This window comes from Pseudophryne corroboree, chromosome 6, assembly GCF_028390025.1.
Source record: "Pseudophryne corroboree isolate aPseCor3 chromosome 6, aPseCor3.hap2, whole genome shotgun sequence".
Lineage (NCBI taxonomy): Eukaryota > Metazoa > Chordata > Amphibia > Anura > Myobatrachidae > Pseudophryne > Pseudophryne corroboree.
In genome coordinates, this window is record NC_086449.1 from 362,782,146 (window position 1) to 362,803,838 (window position 21,693).

At 48.2% G+C, this 21,693-nt stretch overlaps 1 protein-coding gene across 5 annotated transcripts in view; it reads right to left on the reverse strand.

Annotated features, from left to right (window-relative positions):
* Positions 1–21,693, reverse strand: part of PPP6R2 (protein phosphatase 6 regulatory subunit 2) — a 355,372-nt gene that overhangs the window by 137,047 nt on the left and 196,632 nt on the right. The window lies entirely within an intron of this gene.

A 21,693-nucleotide genomic window follows, 5' to 3' on the forward strand; every position in this document is an offset into this window, starting at 1 on the left:
AGTCTCATGCAGAAAGCTGGAGAAAATCAGTGGAAGATGTGATTTTTCATAGTTCTGCCTTTTCACCCGCAGGCGACCCCTCTGGGTCACATAAGAGATTGCAAACATTGTACATACTGATACCGACACGGACTCTGATTCCTGTGTCGACGATAGTGATATCAGGGGGATAGATCTCAAATTGACAAAAAGCGTACAATACAGTATATGATTGTTGCTATAGACGAGGTCTTAGAAGTTACAGAAGCCCTTACTGAACCTCAGGAGAAGGCTTATTTCTATAAGGAAAAGAAATGTAAGGTAACTTTCCCTCCTTCACACGAGCTAAATACTCTTTTTGAGGGAGTTTGGGTGAATCCTGAAAAGAAATTTCATATTCCCAAAAGGATTCAGGTTGCTTATCCTTTCCCACTGAGGACAGGAAAAGATGGGAATCACCCCCGGTGTTAGACAGTGCACTATCAAGGTTAACAAAAAAGGTGATTCACCCTGCACCTGAGACGGCTTCACTAAAGGAGCCGGCAGTCCGCAAAATGGAGACTACGTTAAAATCTATTTATGTGGCCAATGGTACGCTGCTCAAACCCACCATTGCTTGCGTGTGGGTGAGTCATGCTATCGAAAAATGGTCAGACAACCTATCATCTAAAATTGACACGATAGAGACGAGATACTCCTAACGTGAGGTCATATCAAAGACGCTGCTGCATACATGCAAGAAGCTATGAAGGATATTGGACTCTTGGGTTCAACAGCCGCTACCATGGCAGTATCGGCTCGGAGGGCGTTGTGGATTCGCCAGTGGAATGCTGATGCAGATTCCAATAGAAAAATGGAGGCTCTCCCGTATAAAAGTGAAGCCTTATTTGGTGATGGGCTGGATGCGTTAGTCTCGGCGGCTACCGCAGGTAAGTCGACATTCTTGCCTTATGCTCCTGCACCGGCGAAAAAGACACATCACTCTCATATGCAGTCCTTTCAGCCCAACAAATACAAAAAGGCCAAAGGTTCCCCTTTCTTTGCAGGAAGAGGAGAGAAATCCGCAGCGTTTCCAGGATCCCAGGAGCAGAAGTCAACCCCTGCTTCTGCATGACGCTGGGGCTCCCTTGTGGGAGTCCGCTCGGGTGGGAGCACGTCTGAAACTTTTCAGTCAAATCTGGATTCAATCTGGCCTGGACCCATGGCTCTTACAAATAGTGTCCCATGGGCATAAACTGGAGTTTCAAGACGTCCCCCCATGCCGATTGTTCAAATCGACCTTGCCAGCTTCTCTTCCAGAAAGAGAGGCAATAACAACGGCAATTCAAAAATTATGTCAGGATCAGGTCATTGTCCTGGTACCCTTATCACAGCAAGGAGAAGGTTTTTATACAAGCCTCTTTGTAGTTCCGAAGCCGGACGACTCGGTCAGACCGATTTTAAACCTGAAAAAGGTTCAAGTTCAAGATGATGGAATCCCTGAGGGCAGTGATTTCCAGTCTGGAAAAAAACGGTAGCGCCCTACAGGGCCATACAGTTTGGCTGATTTCACGCCAGAGTGTTCCAGTGGGTCCCACCTACACATGCACCGGAAATTAATCCTGTCCCCGAAAGTCAGGATTTCGCTCCTGTGGTGGCTACACAGTTCTCACCTATTAGAGAGACGCAGGTTCGGGATTCAGGACTGGGTCCTGGTAACCACGGATGCAAGTCTCCGAGGCTGGAGAGCTGTCACACAGGGGGAAAGCTTCCAAGGAAAATGGTCAAGTCAGGAAGCCTGCCGTCACATAAACGTTCTGGAATTGAGAGCCATTTACAACGGCCTTCTACAAGCGGTACATCTTCTTCAAGATCATCCCGTGCAGATCCAGTCGGACAATGTAACAGGCAAGGCGGAACGAAAAGCAGAGCGGCAATGGCAGAGGTGACAAGAATTCTCCTCTGAGCAGAAAGACATGTTAGAGCTCTATCAGCAATTTTCATTCCGGGAGTGGACAACTGGGAAGCAGACTTCCTCAGCAGACACTATCTCCATTCAGGAGAATGGGGCCTCCACCAAGAACTCTTCGCAGAGGTGACAAGTCTTTGGGGAGTTCCTCAAGTAGACATGATGGCATCTCGTCTAAACAAGAAGCTTCAGAGATATTGTTCCAGGTCAAGAGACCCTCAAGCAATAGCAGTGGATGCACTGGTAACCCAGTGGGTGTTTCGGTCGGTATACGTTTTCCATCCACTTCCACTCATTCCGAAAGTTCTCAAGATAATAAGAAGAACAAGGGTTCGAGCAATCTTCATTGCCCCAGACTGGCCAAGGAGGGCTTGGTATCCAGGTCTTCAGGAGTTACTCATAGAAGATCCTCTGCCTCTTCGTCCTCGAGAGGACCTGCTACAGCAGGGGCCGTGTATCAAGACTTACCGCGGCTACGTTTGACGGCATGGCTGTTGAGCGCCGGATCATAGCCCGAAAGGGTATTCCCAAGGAAGTCATCCCCACTCTTATTCAGGCCAGTAAAGGAGTAACGTCTAAACATTACCACCGTATTTGGAGAAAATATGTGTCTTGGTGTGAATCCAAGAAGGCTCCTACGGAGGAGTTTGAGTTGGGACGTTTTCTCCATTTTCTGAAGGCTGGTGTGGATGCGGGCCTTAGATTGGGGTCAATCAAGGTCCAGATTTCGGCCTTATCAGTTTTGATTCATAAACAACTGGCCTCCTTTCCAGAAGTTCAGACGTTCGTGAAAGGGGTTTTGCCTCCAGTGGCACCATGGGACCTTAATGTGGTGTTGCAGTTCCTTCAATTAGATTGATTTGAACCTTTGCAGGAGATAGAATTTAAGTTTCTCACTTGGAAAGTGGTAATGCTTTTGGCCTTGGCATCAGCAAGGCGGGTGTCTGAGTTGGGGGCCTGGTCTCACAAGAGCCCTTAACTGATCTTCCATGAAGATAGGGCAGAGTTAAGAACTCGTCAACAATTTCATCCAAAGGTGGTTTCGTCCTTCCACATAAACCAACCTATTGTGGTGCTAGTGGCTACTGACACTTTCACTGAGTCAAAGTCTCTAGATGTGGTTAGAGCTTTGAAAATTTACGTCGCAAGAACAGCTCGGATAAGGAAAACAGAGGCTCTGTTTGTCCTGTATGCTCCCAGCAATTTTGGGTGTCCTGCTCCTAAGCAGACTATTGCGCGCTGGATCAGAGGTACGATTCAGCACGCTCATTCTATGGCAGGATTGCCGATACCGAAGTCGGTGAAGGCCCATTCTACTAGGAAGGTGGGCTCATCCTGGTCGGCTGCCCGGGGAGTATCGGCTTTACAACTTTGTCGAGCAGCTACTTGGTCAAGGTCAAACACATTTGCTAAATTTTATAAGTTTGACACTTTGGCCGATGAGGACCTCAAGTTTGGTCAATCGGTGCTGCAGGCTCATCCGCACTCTCCCGCCCGTACTGGAGCTTTGGTATAACCCTATGGTCTTGATGTCATCCCCAGCATCCTCTAGGACAGGCATTCCCAACCACGGTCCTCAAGGCACACTAACAGTGCAGGTTTTAGTGATATCCAGGCTGCAGCACAGATGGTTACATCAAAATAACTGAGCTACTAATAAAGTCACCTGTGCTGAAGCCTGGATATCACTAAAACCTGCACTGTTGGTGTGCCTTGAGGACCGTGGTTGGGAATGCCTGCTCTAGGACGTATGAGAAAACAGGATTTTAATACCTACCGGTAAATCCTTTTCTCCTAGTCCGTAGAGGATGCTGGGCACCCGACCCAGTGCGTACTTTACCTGCAGTTTGTTCATTATAGTTACACAAGTTGTTTTACATTTGTTTTCAGCATGTTGCTGCAAATGGTTCATGCCTGTTGGCGTGTGTTATGTTGAATGCCATGATATGCGGCATGGTTGAGGTGTGAGCTAGTATGAATCTCACCATTAGTATAAAAGTAAAACCTTTCCTCGAAATATCCGTCTCCCTGGGCACAGTTCCTATAACTGAGGTCTGGAGGAAGGGCATAAAGGGAGGAGCCAGTTCACACCCTTTGAAAAGTCTTAAAGTGCCCATGGCTCCTGCGGAACAGTCTATACCCCATGGTACTGAAGTGGACCCCAGCATCCTCTACGGACTAGGAGAAAAGGATTTACCGGTAGGTATTAAAATCCTGTTTTTCTATACTTTTATTTGGATTTTTCATTTAATTCCTTCATAATTAAAAGAAATTCGTAAGCATTTTACTTTATTTTCAAGATGCACAGATCAGATATTTGACACCTTTTAAAAATGTCCACTGCTTTCCTTATGCCCACTAACAGCCTTCTATATGGTCCTACTAACGAAGTTGTTACTTTTCAGGAGTCCAGGAAGGTCTCACCACTTTTTCATGCGCTTTTCCAAGTGTGCTTTTTGCACAAAGTTCGCACACCCTCGCCGCTAGCAGTGAGAATTGGCATTTTCAATTGAGTTGTGTGTATCTCGGGTGCGTGCATGAAGGCAAAGTGTGTGCGTTTAACTAGGTGAGCTTGTATTCTGCAAACTCGCAACTAATTCAAGTCCTTCTGGCAACACTGTCAACTTCTTCTGGGAGAAAATTGAGAGAGCTGAAATCTGGACCTTAAGGGAACCCAGACGTAAGCCCTTATCCACACCAGCCTGCAGGAAACGTAAGAGATGTCCTAAGTGGAACTCTGCAGGTGGATATGTGCGTTACTCGCACCAAGAGACTCATCTTCTCCAGATAGGATGATAGTGTTTGGACGTTCCAGGTTTTCTGGCCTGAACCATGGTTGCAATAATTTTCTTGGAAAGGATGTTCCGCTCAACTTCCAAGCTGTTAAACGAAGTCGCTGTAAGTCCTGGTAGACGAATGGTGCTTGTTGCAGAAGATCTTTTCTCAGTGGCAGAGGCCAGGGGTCTGTCAAGGACATGTCCAGAAGATCTGCGTACCACGCCCTCCGAGGCCAATCTGGGACAATCAGAATTGCCTGGACTCTTTGATTTCTGATTCGTTTGAGCACCCTCGGGAGCAACGGAATCGGAGGAAACAGACAGACTGACCGGTAAGGCCAAGGAGACGTCAGCGCGTCTATTGCCCTCGCCTGAGGGTCCCTGGTTCTTGAGCAATACCAGGGAAGCTTCTTGTTGAGTCAAGAAGCCATCAATGATATTAAACAATGGAGCCATCAAGTCTACCTGTGGGCAGCGCCACAAGTCGATGATCTGTTGAAACACCTGGTAGTGGAGACCCCACTCTTCCCGGTGGAGATCGTGGCGACTGAGGAACTCTGCTTCCCAGTTGTCCACCCCCGGAATGAAGATTGCGGACATTGCTCTTGCATTTCTTTCTGCCCAGAGGAGTATTTTGACACCTCTCGCATGCAGACTCTGCTTTTTGTCCCTCCTTGTCGATTGATGTAAGACACCGCCGTGGCGTTGTCCAACTGAACTTGGATCGCCCGATCCCTGAGCAGAGTAGAGGCCTGAAGCAGAGCATTGTAGATCGCCCGAAGTTCTAGAATGTTGATAGGAAGAAGGGCTTCGTGGGTTGACCACCTGCCCTGGAACTGGGTCCCTTGGATGACAGCTCCCCATCCTCTCAGACTCGCATCTGTCGAGAGGAGGATCCAATCCTGAATCCCAAAACTGCGACCATCCAGTAGGTTGGAGGACTGCAACCACCACAGAAGGGAGATACTGGCATGAGGTGACAAACAAATTATCCGGTGCATCTGAAGATGTGATCCGGACCACTTGCGCAGGAGATTCAATTGAAAAGTTCTGGCATGGAACCTGCCGTATTGAATGGCTTCGTAGGAGGCTACCATCTTCCCCAACAACTTTATGCAAAGATGAATGGATATCCAAGTAGGCTGTAGGACTAGTTGCACCATCTCCTGAAGTGTTTTTGCTTTGTCCTCTGTGAGGAAGACTTTCTGGGCCACAGTATCCATCCACATTTCCAGGAACAGGCGCCGCTGGGTTGGCTCCAAGTGGGACTTCTGGAAATTGAGGATCCACCCATGGTGTGACAGAAGTTGGATAGTGCGGTCTATATGGAGCAATAAAAGCTCCCTGGATCTTGCAATTATCAAGATATCGTCCCGATAAGTGATAATAATGACCCCTGGACCCGGAGTTGGAACATCATCTCCGCCATCACCTTGGTGAATACCCTTGTGGCTGTGGATAGGCAGAAGGGTAGTGCCTGGAACGGAAAGTGATCATTCAGCAGGGCAAACCGCAGGTAAACCTGGTGAGGTGGCCAAATGGGGATAAGGAGATAAGCGTCCTTTATATCCAGAGAGACAAGGAACTCCCGTTCCTCCAGGCCCGCAATCACTGCTCTCAAGGATTCCATCTTGAACTTGAAAACCTTGAGATAAGGGTTCAAGGATTTCAGATTCAGAATGGGCCGTACCGAACCGTGCGGTTTTTAGTACCACAAACAGATTGGAGTAGTAGCCCTCCCCCCGTTGTAGCAGTGGTACTGGAACAATGACCTGGGACTAGACCAACTTTAGGATAGCCTGTTGCAGCATAACCCGTGTATCCCCCAAAGCTGGTAAGCCTGATTTGAAAAATCGTTGGGGAGGAACGCTGTCGAACTCCAGCTTGTAGCCCTAGGCCCCTTACCCAGGTATCCTGGCAGGATCCTTCCCAGATGTGGCTGAAGTGGTGCAGACGAGCTCCCACCTCGAGGTTCCCTCGGGGTGGGGAGGCACAGTCATGCTGAGGCTTTTGTGGAAGCTGAACTGGCGCTTGGTTCCTGGGAAACAGCAGCAGCTGGTTTTCTTGTCTTACCTCTGGTGCCTCATGCTGCATTGGGGGCACCTCTGGCTCTTGATCTGAACCTGGTGGTCCAAAAGCACTGGTTGGACGGCCCCGGGTAGGAATGCCTAGCCGGCGGGGCGCCCGAGGGGAGAAACGTGGATTTCCCTGCATTGACCTTAGAAATCCATATATCCAACTCAACCCCGAACAGCCACTCCCCTGAGAAAAGGAGAGACTCCACACTGCACTTGGAATCTGTGTCCGCAATCCACTGATGCAGCCACAAAGCTTTGCGCACCGACACTGCCATGGTATTAGTCCTAGGATTAATAGTGCCTATTTCCTTGAGAGAGTCACACAGCACGCGTGCAGTGTCTTGAATGTGTTTGATGAGGGTCACCGTAGTGACCAGGGGCATATCCCCTGCAAGGCCATCTTGAATCTGAGTCGCCCAGGTATGGATGGCATGAGACATCCAGTAACCTGCTATCACAGGTCTTTGTGTTACGCCAGCCGCAGTGTAAACAGACTTTAGTGTAGTTCCTATTTTCCTGTCCCCAGGGTCCTTGAAAAGACCCAGGGGCAGGCAGCACCACATTCTTAGAGAGGCAAGAGACTGAGACATCTACGGCTGGGGGTTCTTCCCAATGTTTCCTACCATCCGGTGTAAATGGGAAAGAGCGTAAAAACTTCCTTGTAACCTGTTATCTTTTATCAGGAGTTTTCCAGGCTTGTTTAAAAACCTCATCTAGTTCCATAGAATCAGGGAAGGTTATGTTAAGCTTCTTCTGCGCTAGGAAAAAACGACTGCGGTGCAGCAGCGTCTTCCAAAGGGATTTTTAATACATCCCTGATAGCAAGAATGAGGGGCTCAATACCCTGTGCAGAAGTGGAAACTTCTATATCAGGTTCCAATTCCTTCCCCTCCTCCTGAATATTCTCATCAGATTCTGAGAGTAGAGCAGTCAGCCCACGTTTTAAGAGGCCCTGAACTAGTGAGGGGGGGCTGTCTTTCATCAGCCTTAGCAGCCAGGTCTGCAACAGCCTGTTGCAGTTGTTGTGTTGTCTGTTTATTACCAATGAGCTGAGATGACATGTCTGCCATCATAGTTTTTATGGCACCGAGCCAGGATGGCTCCTGACCATCCCCTCCAGTCTCCTCACTAACTTGGGAAGACTGACTGCATTGGTCACACGATAGGGAACCAGTGGTAGAAGGGGAGAATCTGGTGTGACAAACCTTGAATACTGCGTGTTTGACCATAATTACAGTAACAACACTCACAAACACACACAGAGACCAGTACAATAAACAAGCCTGCCCTTACTGCGTGTGAGATTGAGACCTAGAGTGAGAGGGGGACAGCACACCCCAGCCTTGCAGACTTAGGAAATCTGCAGGCTAAATATAGTTTTATCACAGTAAAAATCGGATTACTTGTCCTATTCAGGACATTAGATTGTGTACAATAGCGGCTCTCCCTTTTGTAATACACCCCTTTACCAGTTTCCTGTGTATCCCGAAGTGTCTGGAGGAGTTGTGTGTCCTTGCTGCTGCAGCGCTGGGCAGAGAAAGGCACCAAATGCCGCTGGTCCCGCTCAGAGTAAGCTCCGCGCCCTGTAATGGCGCCGGAGCTACAGAGAATATTTATGCTGGCAAAGTCTCCCTATTATGTGCAATCATCACAGAGGCTGCTAGTTTGCAGTACCGCTGCTAGTGTACACAGGGGGGGCTATAGGGGGTCCCCCTGTGGAGGGTCCCATATGACGCCCCCGCATTTTGCTGCACCAAGAACCGGGAGACTCCCCTACCGGGGCCCCGGTTTGTACTCACCACTGATGTGTCACCTTCAGGCTATCTTAGAGGTGTGCAGCATGCAGCAATTGCGACCGCCAAGGCGCAGTGCCCCGCAGAACTAACAACCTCTCAGGATGGTGGTCCTGCAGCTGGGAAGCGGCTCTGACACCTTACAGAGGCCGGTGACCGCCCTCCCTAACTCCCCCGATGCAGGTATACTGTTGCCCAACAGTAAATCCTCTGGAGCTCCAAGACTGTGCAGCCTCTCCTGAGGGCACTTTTTTCTAAACTTCCTGTGGGAGGGGGCATAGAGGGGAGGAGCTATCACACCCAGTTGAAGAAATGTATAGTGCTCTGGCTCCTTTGGACCCCTTCTACACCCCATTGTATTAAGTGAACCCCAGTATCCCTTATGGATGCCAGAGAAATTGTATTACATCCCCACATCGAATGCAAAAAGGTGCCTTACTTCGGCTGACGCCTCTCAAATATTGAAAAATGGGCAGGCCTAACATGATAAAAAATATTCTCAAACCTTAAACCAGCCACACAAGAAGAAAAAATAAGATTTTAAACCTACCGGTAAATCTTTTTCTCGTAGTCCGTAGAGGATGCTGGGACTCCGTAAGGACCATGGGGAAAGACGGGCTCCGCAGGAGGCATGGGCACTTTAAGAAAGACTTTGACTCTAGGTGTGCACTGGCTCCTCCCTCTATGCCCCTCCTCCAGACCTCAGTTAGAGAAACTGTGCCCAGAGGAGACGGACAGTACAAGGAAAGGATTTTTGTAATCCAAGGGCAAGATTCATACCAGCCACACCAATCACACCGTATAACTTGTGATATACTACCCAGTTAACAGTATGAAAAACAACATAGCATCAGTCCAAGACCGATGAGACTATAACATAACCTTTATGTAAGCAATAACTATATACAAGTCTTGCAGAAGTAGTCCGCACTTGGGACGGGCGCCCAGCATCCTCTACGGACTACGAGAAAAAGATTTACCGGTAGGTTTAAAATCTTATTTTCTCTAACGTCCTAGAGGATGCTGGGACTCCGTAAGGACCATGGGGATTATACCAAAGCTCCCAAACGGGCGGGAGTGCGGATGACTCTGCAGCACCGAATGAGCAAACAGGAGGTCCTCCTCAGCCAGGGTATCAAACTTATAGACCTTTGCAAAGGTGTTTGACCCCGACCAAGTAGCAGCTCGGCACAGCTGTAGTGCCGAGACCCCTCGGGCAGCCGGCCAAGAAGAGCCCACCTTCCTAGTGGAATGGGCCTTAACCGATTTTGGTAGCGGCAATCCTGCCGTAGAATGTGCCTGCTGAATCGTGTTACAGATCCAGCGAGCAATAGTCTGCTTTGAAGCAGGGCCGCCAACTTTGTTGGCTGCATACAGGACAAACAGTGCTTCTGTTTTTCTGATCCTAGCCGTTCTGGCCACGTAAATTTTCAAAGCCCTGACCACATCAAGGGACTCGGAATCCTCCAAGTCACGTGTAGCCACAGGCACGACAATAGGTTGGTTCATATGAAAGGATGAGACCACCTTAAGCAGGTATTGAGGACGGGTCCGCAATTCCGCTCTATCCATATGGAAAACCAGATAGGGGCTTTTATGTGATAAAGCCGCCAATTCCGAAACTCGCCTAGCCGAAGCCAAGGCTAACAACATGACCACCTTCCAGGTGAGATATTTCAACTCCACTGTGTTAAGTGGTTCAAACCAATGTGACTTAAGGAAACTTAACAGCACGTTAAGGTCCCAAGGCGCCACCGGAGGTACAAAAGGAGGCTGAATATGCAGTACTCCCTTCACAAAAGTCTGTACTTCAGGTAATGAGGACAATTCCTTTTGAAAGAAAAAGGATAAGGCCCAAATTCACTCCAGTTTGTAGGAAGTGAAGAAAACGGCCCAGGTGGAATTCTTCCTTAGGAGCATTCCTGGCCTCACACCAAGTAACATATTTTCTCCATTTTCGGTGATAATGTTTAGATGTCACGTCCTTCCTAGCCTTTATTAGCGTAGGAATGACCTCACCCGGAATACCTTTTTCCGCTAGGATCCGGCGTTCAACCGCCATGCCATCAAACGCAGCCGCGTTAAGTCTTGGAACAGACAGGGACCTTGTTGTAACAAGTCCTGCCTTAGAGGAAGAGGCCACGGATCTTCTGTGAGCATTTCTTGCAGATACGGATACCAGGTCCTTCGTGGCTCATCTGGAACAATGAGAATTGTTCTCACTCCTCTTTTTCTTATTATCCTCAACACCTTGGGTATGAGAGGAAGAGGAGGAAACACATATACCGACTGGAACACCCACGGTGTCACTAGGGTGTCCACATCTATGATTTGAAGACCCTAAATCCGAGAGGGCTTAATATTGAGTTCGAAATGAAATGGTTTTTATAATACATGTAAACATTCAGCCTTAGGGAAGGAGAGTCTTGGGTAACATCCTATGTAATCATTCCTGTCCTTATATGAATGTCTTAGGGAACCTTTCCAGTTTCCATGGTAATGAATATACACAATTTCCTGTGAATTTAAGATAAAATCCAAAAAAAGACATATAACCTATAAGGGTTTATTGTGTCCGAGTTATGAATGATGGAAATGGTTTGCTTCTATGGAATAATCTTGTTGTATCACTTTCTTTCTATATTCTATGTGCGCTGAGGACGATACGTCCCGTAAAGGGAAAATGACTGTGCGTTCCACCACATTCGGAACTTGCGTTCCAACCACCGGAAACGGATGGACGTCATTTCCGGTCACGAACAAACGGACCGAAAAGACGATATTCACAAAGTGGAACCTCGAACAGTATGCGCCTTGTATGGAGGGACACGATACCCGGTGACACTATGATGCCTCACTTCCGGGGGAAATCAAAGACGGACTTTTGAACTATCAGAGAATGAAAAGAAAATATGGACTAAAAATCCGGATGATATAAATGTGTTCCTATGAAAGCCTTGTAATCTAATTATTCCAGTACGGGGTATCATTATAACCAATTGTGAAAGAATCTTTATTTTTCTTGATGTTTTAAAGTAATTTTTTAGAATGAAAAGATCCGGATGTTATATATTTACATATTTAACGTATAGAGAATAGAGAAAGTTGTAAGGAGAGGTATAATATGTATTTTAGACATCCCTTAATCGGGATTGGTCCATGGATACACAGGAAGAGACCAGTGGGTATAAAAAGGCCACTGTGTTTGTTCTGCAGTATGCCCTGAGGAAGGATAGCATATCCGAAACGCGTTGGCTTATTCTGGGGATCCCTGCCTGTAAGTTCTTATTCAAGCTTTTACCCTATAGTAAGGCCCATTGTTTTAAGGAATTTTTTCAATCGGTCCCTGAGGGTATAAGGCGGAACAAACACAGGACTAGTGGGATCTCCATTGCTGTTTTATTATTTGTTTTACTTTTTGGATGTTTTAATTCATTATTTGTTTTTACTGGAATAAATACATTCTATTTTGGAAAGAAATTACCACCCAGTTCCTTTTTGGTTTCCTGTCTCATGAATTAATGAGGTGAATAATATCCGGACTTCCGAGAGAAGGAGGACGGTGCCACGACTAAAGAAACCTTTTAAGGAACATAGGGAACTGAATAGAGGTGAGTGTCCCCTGCAAGGGACGGGATGATGTCCGTTTGACGGGAGGTTGAGAAGCTGTGAAGAATAAACATAAAAAGAAACCTTTATATGGGTATCCCGCACTGAATGGAGGTCAGTCCAAAGGTGCGCATTTAGGAGGGAAAGGAAAAAGTATTTACAAGGACCAAGGAACAACAAGTCTGTTATCAGACAGAAAGAACATTTGGGCAGGACTCAACCAGAGACCTCCCTTAGATACAGTAGCGCTTGTGGACTACTCCACTTTTTCTTTTGTGTATAATTGTTAGATAAGGAGTGGTGCTCTTTGGGAGTTTAGTACAAAGCAGCAACTGAGGCGCAAGTTACTCTTCTCTGTTTTTCTGTTATTGTCCACAGCGTCCGCCTGAGGGTCTCTTGACCTGGCGCAATACCTTTGTAGCTTTTTGTTGAGACGGGATGCCATCATGTCTATTTGGGGTAGTCCCCACCGACTTGCAATCTGCGCGAAGACTTCCTGATGAAGTCCCCACTCTCCCGGATACAGATCGTGTCTGCTGAGGAAGTCTGCTTCCCTGTTGTCCACTCCCGGAATGAACACTGCTGACAGAGCGCTTACATGATTCTCCGCCCAGCGAAGAACTCTGGTGGCTTCCGCCATTGCCACTCTGCTCCTTGTGCCGCCTTGGCGGTTTACATGAGCTACTGCGGTGATGTTGTCTAACTGGATCAGAACTGGTCGATTGCGAAGTAAGATCTCCGCTTGACGTAGGGCGTTGTATATGGCCCTTAGTTCCAGGATGTTCATGTGAAGACAAGTCTCTTGACTTGACCAAAGTCCTTGGAAATTTTTTCCCTGTGTGACCGCTCCCCAACCTCGGAGGCTCGCGTCCGTGGTCACCAGGATCCAGTCCTGAATGCCGAACCTGTGGCCCTCTAGAAGGTGAGCACTGTTTAGCCACCACAGGAGAGATACTCTGGCCCTGGGGGACAGGGTGATCCGCTGATGCAATTGCAGATACTACCCGGACCATTTGTCCAATAGGTCCCATTGGAAGGCCCTTGCATGGAATCTGCCGTATGGAATGGCTTCGTATGTTGCCACCATCTTTCCCAGAACTTAAGTGCAATGATGTACTGACACCTGTTTTGGTTTCAACAAGTTCATGACTAGAGTCATGAGTTCCTGCGCTTTTTCCTTCGGAAGAAAAACCCTTTTCTGGTCTGTGTCCAGAATCATGCCCAAGAAGGGCAGACGAGTTGTAGGATTCAGCTGCGACTTTGGAATATTGAGAATCCAGCCGTGTCGCTGTAACACATTCAGTGAAAGTGATACGCTGCTCAGCAACTTCTCCCGTGATCTCGCTTTTATGAGGCGATCGTCCAAGTACTGGATAATTCTGACACCCTGCTTGCGCAGGAGCACCATCATTTCTGCCATTATCTTGGTGAAAATTCTCGGGGCCATGGAAAGCCCAAACGCCAATGTCTGAAATTGGTAATGACAATCCTGTACCTTAAATCTCAGGTACGCCTGATGAGGAGGATATATGGGGACATGCAGGTATGCATCCTTTATGTCCAGAGATACCAAAAAATCTCCCCCTTCTAGGCTGGCGATGACCGCCCTGAGTGATTCCATCTTGAACTTGAACCGTTTACAGTAAAGGTTCAGGGATTTTAAATTTAAAATGGGTCTGACCGAACCGTCCGGTTTCGGAACCACAAACAGAGTTGAGTAGTAACCCTGCCCTCTTTGAAGCAGGGGAACCTCTACCACCACTTGTTGCAGACACAATTTGTGAATCGCATGTAACACTATCTCCCTTTCCAGGGGTTTTCGGTAGGGCCGATTTGAAAAACCGGCGAGGAGGCACTTCTTCGAATTCCAGCCTGTAACCCTGGGAAACAATTTCTATTACCCATGGATCCACCTGTGAGCGGACCCAGACGTGGCTGAACAGTCGAAGACGTGCCCCCACAGGAGCTGACTCCCTCAGGGGAGCCCCAGCGTCATGCGGTGGATTTAGCAGAGGCCGGGGAGGACTTCTGTTCCTGGGAACTAGCTGTGTTGTGCAGCTTTTTCCCTCTGCCCTTACCTCTGGCAAGAAAGGACGATCCACGTGCTCTCTTGCTTTTATTGGAACGAAAGGACTGCATTTGATAATGAGGCGCTTTCTTAGATTGTGAGGGAATATATGGCAAGAAATTTGTTTTACCTGCCGTAGCCGTGGAGACGAGATCCGAGAGGCCCTCTCCGAACAATTCCTCACCCTTGAAGGGAACAACTCCATATGACTCTTTTAGTCGGCATCACCTGTCCATTGCATGTTCCACAAAACACGTCTAGCAGAAATCGACATAGCGTTGACTCTAGAACCCAGTAGACTAACGTCTCTTTGGGCATGTCTTATATTTATATATATATATATATATATATATATATATATATATATATATAACATCAACGTCTTTTACATATAAATATATATATATATATATATATATATAAATATATATATATATATATATATATATATATATATATACTAGGGACAATAACATGGTATCCTTATCTAGGGTTTCAATCTCCGCTGATAAGGTATCTGTCTACGCTGCTACAGCGCTATGAACCCATGCCGACACAATCGCCGGTCTGAGTAGTGTACCAGAATGTGTGTAAATGGACTTCAAAGTACTTTTACTGCACGCTATCTGCAGGATCCCTGAGGATAGCTGTAAAGTCAGCGCTACCTTTTTGGGTAAACGTGTCAATGCCTTGTACACCCTAGGGGAAGATTCCCATCGTATCCTGGCCCCATTAGGGAAAGGATACTCCCTGAGAATTCTTTTTGGGAAGCTGCAGCTTCTTGTCTGGAGATTCCCGCTCTTTTTCTTCATGAGAGGAGGGAAATTTACCTCAGCTTTCTTCCCCTTAAACATGTGTACCCTCGTGTCAGGGACAGATGAGTCATCAGTGATATGCAAAACATCTTTTATTACAATAATCATATATTGAATACTTTTCTGCCAGTTTTGGCTGTACTTTGCATTATTGTAGTCGACACTGGAGTCAGACTCCGTGTCGATATCAGTGTCTATTATTTTGGATAGTGAGCGTTGTGAGACTCTGAAGGTCTCTGACATAGGGACAGACATGAGTAGATTCCCTCCCTGTCTGTTCTCTAATCTTATGTGTAATAAAGTCATCTTAGCACTTAATTACACATATGCAATAAGGCGTCGGCGTTGTCGACGGAGACACCACACACACACACACACACACACATTTACTCCATCTCCTCCTTAGGAGAGCCTTTTACCTCAGACATGTCGACACACACGTACCGACACACCACACACTCAGGGAATGCTCTTCTGGAGACAATTCCCCCACAAGGCCCTTTGGAAAGACAGAGAGAGAGTATGCCAGCACACACCCCAGCGCAATATGACCCAGGAAAAACACAGCAATTTAATGTTTACCCCGTAGCGCTGTTATTATTATCTGCGCCGAATTATGTGCGCCCCCCTCTTCTTTAAAATCCTCTCTTCTACCGTGGTATTAGCAGGGGAGAGTCCGGGGAGCTTCCTCTCAGCGGTGCTGTGGAGAAAAACATGGCGCTGGTGAGTGCTGAGGGAGAAGCCCCGCCCCCTCGGCGTCAGGCTTCAGTCCCGCTAAAAGTGTAAAATTGGCGGGGGCTCATGCATATATACAGTGTCCAGCTGTATATATGCTCTCTTTTGCCAAATAAGAGGTTTATATTGCTGCCCAGGCTGCCCCCCCCCCCCCCCCCTGCGCCCTGCATCCTTACAGTGACTGCCGTTTGTGAGGTGTATGGGAGCAGTGGCGCACAGCTGCAGTGCTGTGCGTTACCTCAGTAAAGATCAATGAAGTCTTCTGCCGTCTCTGAAGATCTTTTCCTCTCATACTCACACGGCTTCTATCTTCCGGCTCTGTGAGGACGACGGCGGCGCGGCTCCGGGACGAACTCCAGGGTGAGACCTGTGTTCTGACTCCCTCTGGAGCTAATGGTGTCCAGTAGCCTAAGAAACAGAGCCCTGAAACGCAGAGAAGTGGGTCTGTTTCTCTCTCCTCAGTCCCTCGATGCAGGGAGTCGGTTGCCAGCAGGCTCCCTGAAAATAAAAAACCTAACAAAAATGCTTTCTTACAGGAAACTCAGGAGAGCTCCTGAAATGCACCCAGCTCCTCTGGGCACAGTATCAAACTGAGGTCTGGAGGAGGGGCATAGAGGGAGGAGCCAGTGCACACCCAGAGTCAAAGTCTTTCTTAAAGTGCCCATGTCTCCTGCAGAGACCATCTATCCCCATGGTCCTTACGGAGTCCCAGCATCCTCTAGGACGTTAGAGAAAATAGGATTTTCAATACCTAGAGGTAAATCCTTTTCTATGAGTCCGTAGAGGATGTTGGGCCGCTCAAAGAACCATGGGGTATAGACGGGATCCGCAGGAGACATGGGCACTTTAAGACTTTCAAAAGGGGCGTGACCTGGCTCCTCCCTCTATATCCCCCACCAGACTCAGTTTGGAACTGTGCCCGGCGAGACGGACATTTCGAGGAAAGGATTTAACAACAAAGGTGAGCACAACACCAGCTTACGCCATAAGCATGCCGTACAACATGGCAGATAACTGAACACATGTCAACGGACATGAACAAGATTCAGCAAGAAGCTGAAAAAACCATAACACCAACTGTGTTTAACCAGAACTACACTGCAGATACAGTACGCACTGGGACGGGCGCCCAACATCCTCTACGGACTCATAGAAAAGGATTTACCGGTAGGTATTCAAAATCCTATTTTCTATTTCGTCCTAGAGGATGTTGGGCCGCTCAAAGAACCATGGGGATTATACCAAAACTCTAAAAACGGGCGGGAGAGTGCGGATGACTCTGCAGCACCGATAGACCAAAACTAAGGTCTTCATCGGCCAAGGTATCAAACTTGTAAAACTTAGCAAACGTGTTTGACCCCGACCAAGTAGCAGCTCGGCAAAGTTGCAATGCCGAGACACCCCGGGCAGCCGCCCAGGAGGAGCCCACCTTCCTAGTGGAATGGGCATTCACCGATTTCGGTAACGGCAAGCCTGCCACGGAATGAGCCTGCTGAATTGTTTGACAAATCCAGCGTGAAACGGTCTGCTTGGAAGCAGGACATCCAATCTTATTGGGAGCGTATAAAATAAACAGAGACTCTGTTTTACGCAATGGAGCCGTTCTGGCTACATAGATTTTCAAGGCTCTGACCACATCCAGAGACTTATTCACAGCCAAAGCGCCAGTAGCCACTGGCAGCACAATAGGTTGGTTAATATGAAAAGAGGAAACCACCTTTGGCAGAAATTGTTGCAGAGTTCTTAACTCAAAACGATCTTCATGGAAGATCAAATAAGGGCTCTTGTGAGACAAGGCCGCCAACTCTGACACCCGCCTAGCGGATGCCAATGCCATTAAAATGACAACCTTCCAAGTGAGGAATTCCAACTCCACTTTACGTAAAGGTTCAAACCAATGTGACTGAAGGAACGATAACACCACGTTAAGGTCCCAAGGTGCCACAGGGGGCACAAAAGGAGGTTGGATATGCAACAGCCCTTTCACAAAGGTCTGCACCTCAGGAAGTGAGGCCAATTGTTTCTGAAAGAAAATGGACAAAGCAGAAATCTGCACTTTAATGGAGCCCAATTTAAGGCCCGCATCCACACCATTTTGTAGAAAATGGAGAAAACGTCCAAGGTCAAATTTCTCCACAGGAGCTTTCTTGGACTCGCACCAGGAAATATATTTCCTCCAAATACGGTGATAGTGCTTCGACGTAATAACCCTTCCTGGCAAGGATAAGAGTAGGTATGACTTCACTGGGAATACCCTTTTGGGCTAAAATCTGGCATTCCACCGCCATGCCGTCAAATGTAGCCGCTGTAAGTCTTGATAGACGAACGGCCCCTGCCGCAGCAGGTCCTCGCGCAGAGGAAGAGGCCCGGGATCGTCGACCAGTAACGTCAGAAGATCCGGGTACCAAGTTCTCCTTGGCCAGTCAGAGGACCACAAGGATCGCCGGTATGCTTGTTCTTTTTAGAAGCCTCAGCACCTTTGGGATGAGAGGAACCGAAGGGAACACATACAATGAGGGGAACACTCAGGGTGTTGTCAGTGCATCCACCGCGTCCGCCTGAGGGTCCCTGGACCAGGAACAATACCTCGGAAGTTTCTTGTTGAGGCGAGACGCCATCAAGTCTATTTGGGGAACCCCCATCGATTTGTTAGCAGCGTGAAGACCTCCTGATGGAGGCTCCACTCTCCTGGATTCAGGTCGTGTCTGCTGAGGAAGTCTGCTTCCCAGTTGTCCACTCCCGGAATGAATATTGCCGACAGAGCGCTTGTATGCCTCTCCGCCCAGCGAAGAATCTTTGTGGCTTCCGCCATTGCCGCTCTGCTTCTTGTGCCGCCTTGGCGGTTTATGTAAGCTACTGCCGTGACATTGTCCGAGTGGATCAGAACCGGCAGGTTTCGAAGAAGATGTTCCGCTTGTAGAAGGCCGTTGTAAATGGCCCTCAGTTCCAGAAGGTTGAAGTGAAGATGAGTTTCTGGACTTGACCATCTTCCCTGGAAGGTCACCCCCAGAGTGACTGCTCCCCAACCTCGGAGACTTGCATCCGTGCTCACTAAGATCCAGTCCTGGATCCAGAACCGACGTCCTGCAAGGAGGTGAGAGCTGTTGAGCCACCACAGGAGGGAGATCCTGGTGTTGAGAGAGAGAATTATCTTCCGGTGTAAATGTAGGTGGGATCCGGACCACTTGTCCAACAGATCCCACTGAAACACTCTGGCCTGGAACCTCCCGAATTGGAGGGCCGCGTATGCCGCCACCATCTTTCCCAGCAATTGAATGCATTGATGAATGGAAACCGTTTTCGGTTTCAATAAGAGTTTTACCAAACTCTGAATTTCCAGAGCTTTCTCCACAGGGAGAAAAACCTTCAGCTGGACCGTGTCCAGAATTATGCCCAAAAACGCCAATCGGGTTGTCGGGATCAACTGTCATTTTGGCAAGTTCAGGAGCCAGCCGTGCTGTTGCAGAACTGACATGGACAGTGCAATGTCCTGTCACAACTTGTCTTTGTACTTCGCCTTTATCAGGAGATCGTCCAAGTACGGGATAATTGTAACTCCCTGCCTGCGCAGGAGAACCATCATTTCTACCATTACTTTGGTAAAAATCCTCGGAGCCGTGGACAGACCAAACGGCAACGTCTGAAATTGGTAGTGCGTATCCTGGATAGCAAACCTCAGGAAACTTTGGTGAGGAGGATAAATGGGGACATGAAGGTAAGCGTCCTTTATGTCCAAGGAAACCATGAATTCTCCTTCCTCCAGACTGGAGATCACCGCTCTGAGAGACTCCATCCTGAATTTGAATTTCTCTAGGAATAAGTTGAGAGATTTCAGGTTGAGAATAGGTCTCACCGAGCCGTCCGGCTTCGGCACCACGAACAGGCTTGAATAAAAGCCCTGCCCCTGCTGATCTAGAGGTACCGGGACCACAACCTGATTTATACACAATTTTTGTACTGCACCGCAGATAAGTTCCCTTTCCTGCAGTGAAGCTGGCAAGGCTGATCTGAAAAACCGGCGAGGGGGCACATCTTGAAACTCCAGTGTGTACCCCTGGGATACAATCTTCAACATCCAAGGGTCTAGACCCGAGCGAACCCAGACCTGACTGAAAAGCCTGAGACGTGCCCCCACCGGAGCGGGTCCCTGTAAGAGGGACCCGGCGTCATGCGGTGGGTTTAGCAGGAGTCGCGGAGGACCTCTGCTCCTGGACACCCGAGGAGGCGGGTGCCCTTTTTCCTCTACCTCTGGTAGCCAGAAAGAAGTTGCCTCGGCCCCTTCTATACTTGTTGGGCCGAAAGGAATGCATTTGATAATTTGGCTGTTTCTTTTACTGCGTAGGAACCGAGGGCAAGAAGGTAGATTTACAAGCGGTAGCCGCTGATACTAAATCAGTAAGGCCTTCACCAAAAAGTTCTCCTCCCTTAAAGGGAAGGGATTCCATATTCCTTTTAGAATCAGCGTCAGCATTCCACTGATGAGTCCAAAGCGCACGTCTAGCCGCAATGGACATAGCATTCGCCTTAGCACTAAGGAGACCAGCGTTACGTACAGCCTCTTTCAAGTATGCAGCTGCATCTCTAATATAACCCAGCGTCACCTGGATGGAATCTCTATCTAGATTCTCCCAATCAGAAGACAAAGTGTCCGCCCACTTTTCAATAGCACTACTGACCCACGCGGATGCAATAAGAGGCCTGAGCAACGTCCCTGTAGTAGTGAAAATAGCCTTCAGGGTAGCCTCCTGCTTACGGTCCGCCGGCTCCTTAAGGGCCGTCGACTGAGCTGCAGGGAGGGCTACCTGTTTAGACAAACGCGCCAGGGCTTTGTCTACAGTGGGGGGATTCTCCCACGGGTCCCTATCCGACTCGGGAAAAGGGTATGCCACGTTGATTCTTTTAGGAATCTGAAACTTTTTATCAGGGTTATTTCTAATGCTATCAAAGAGAGCGTTCAGTTCAAAACCAGGAGGAAAAGTAACCGAGCGCTTTTTCTCCTTGTAAATCAGGACCCTGGTTTCAGGTGTAATAGGGTCCTCATTAATATTCAAGATATCTTTAACAGCTACAATCATACTGAATACTCTTAGCCAATCTTGGATCTAATCTGACATCAGCATAATCGACATCGGCATCAGAGTCCGTGTCGGTACCTGTATCAACTAATTGGTCAAAACTACGTTTGTGTGACCCTGCAGGGTCTTGCCACTGTAATAAAGCGTCCTCTACTGTTCTCTTCCACACCTGGGATTGAGACGCAGACTCATCAAACTTTTGATTTAATGATGTGACACTAGCATGCAAAGCATTCAAAGTAGTTAACCAATCTGCAGTCGGCAGTGCCAACAGGGCCACTCCCAAACATTTGGTGTCCCCAACAAATTGTCCCCCGGAGAGGAATAATCAGCCTCCGACATGTCGACACCTGAGAGACAGCACACACACCAAGCACTGAGGGAACACATAGGGAAATAGCCAGCTCACACCCCAGCGCCAAATAAGCAGGTCTGTGAACACCAAGATGTCCCAGAGCTGTCTGCGCTTGTTTGATATAAATAAATATGCCCCCTCTATGTTTTTTTAACCCCCTGGTACTTGCTGCGGAGAGGAAGGACCAGCGACTTCAGTTTGTGGAGGAGGAAATGGCGCCAGTGAGCAGTGAGGAAGAAGCTCCGCCCCCCAACATGGCGCGCTTCTTCCCACTTTTATTATTTCATTATATGCCGGCGGGGGTTAGCGGGCAGTGCCAGGGCACTATAGGATTATGCCAGCCTTATATATGAGGTAATATATGCACCCCAGGGCGCCCCCCCCCCCCAGCGCCCTGCACCCAGCGGTGTGTACTCAGCGTGTGCATGGCGCGCACTGTGCATAGCCGCTGTGCGGTACCT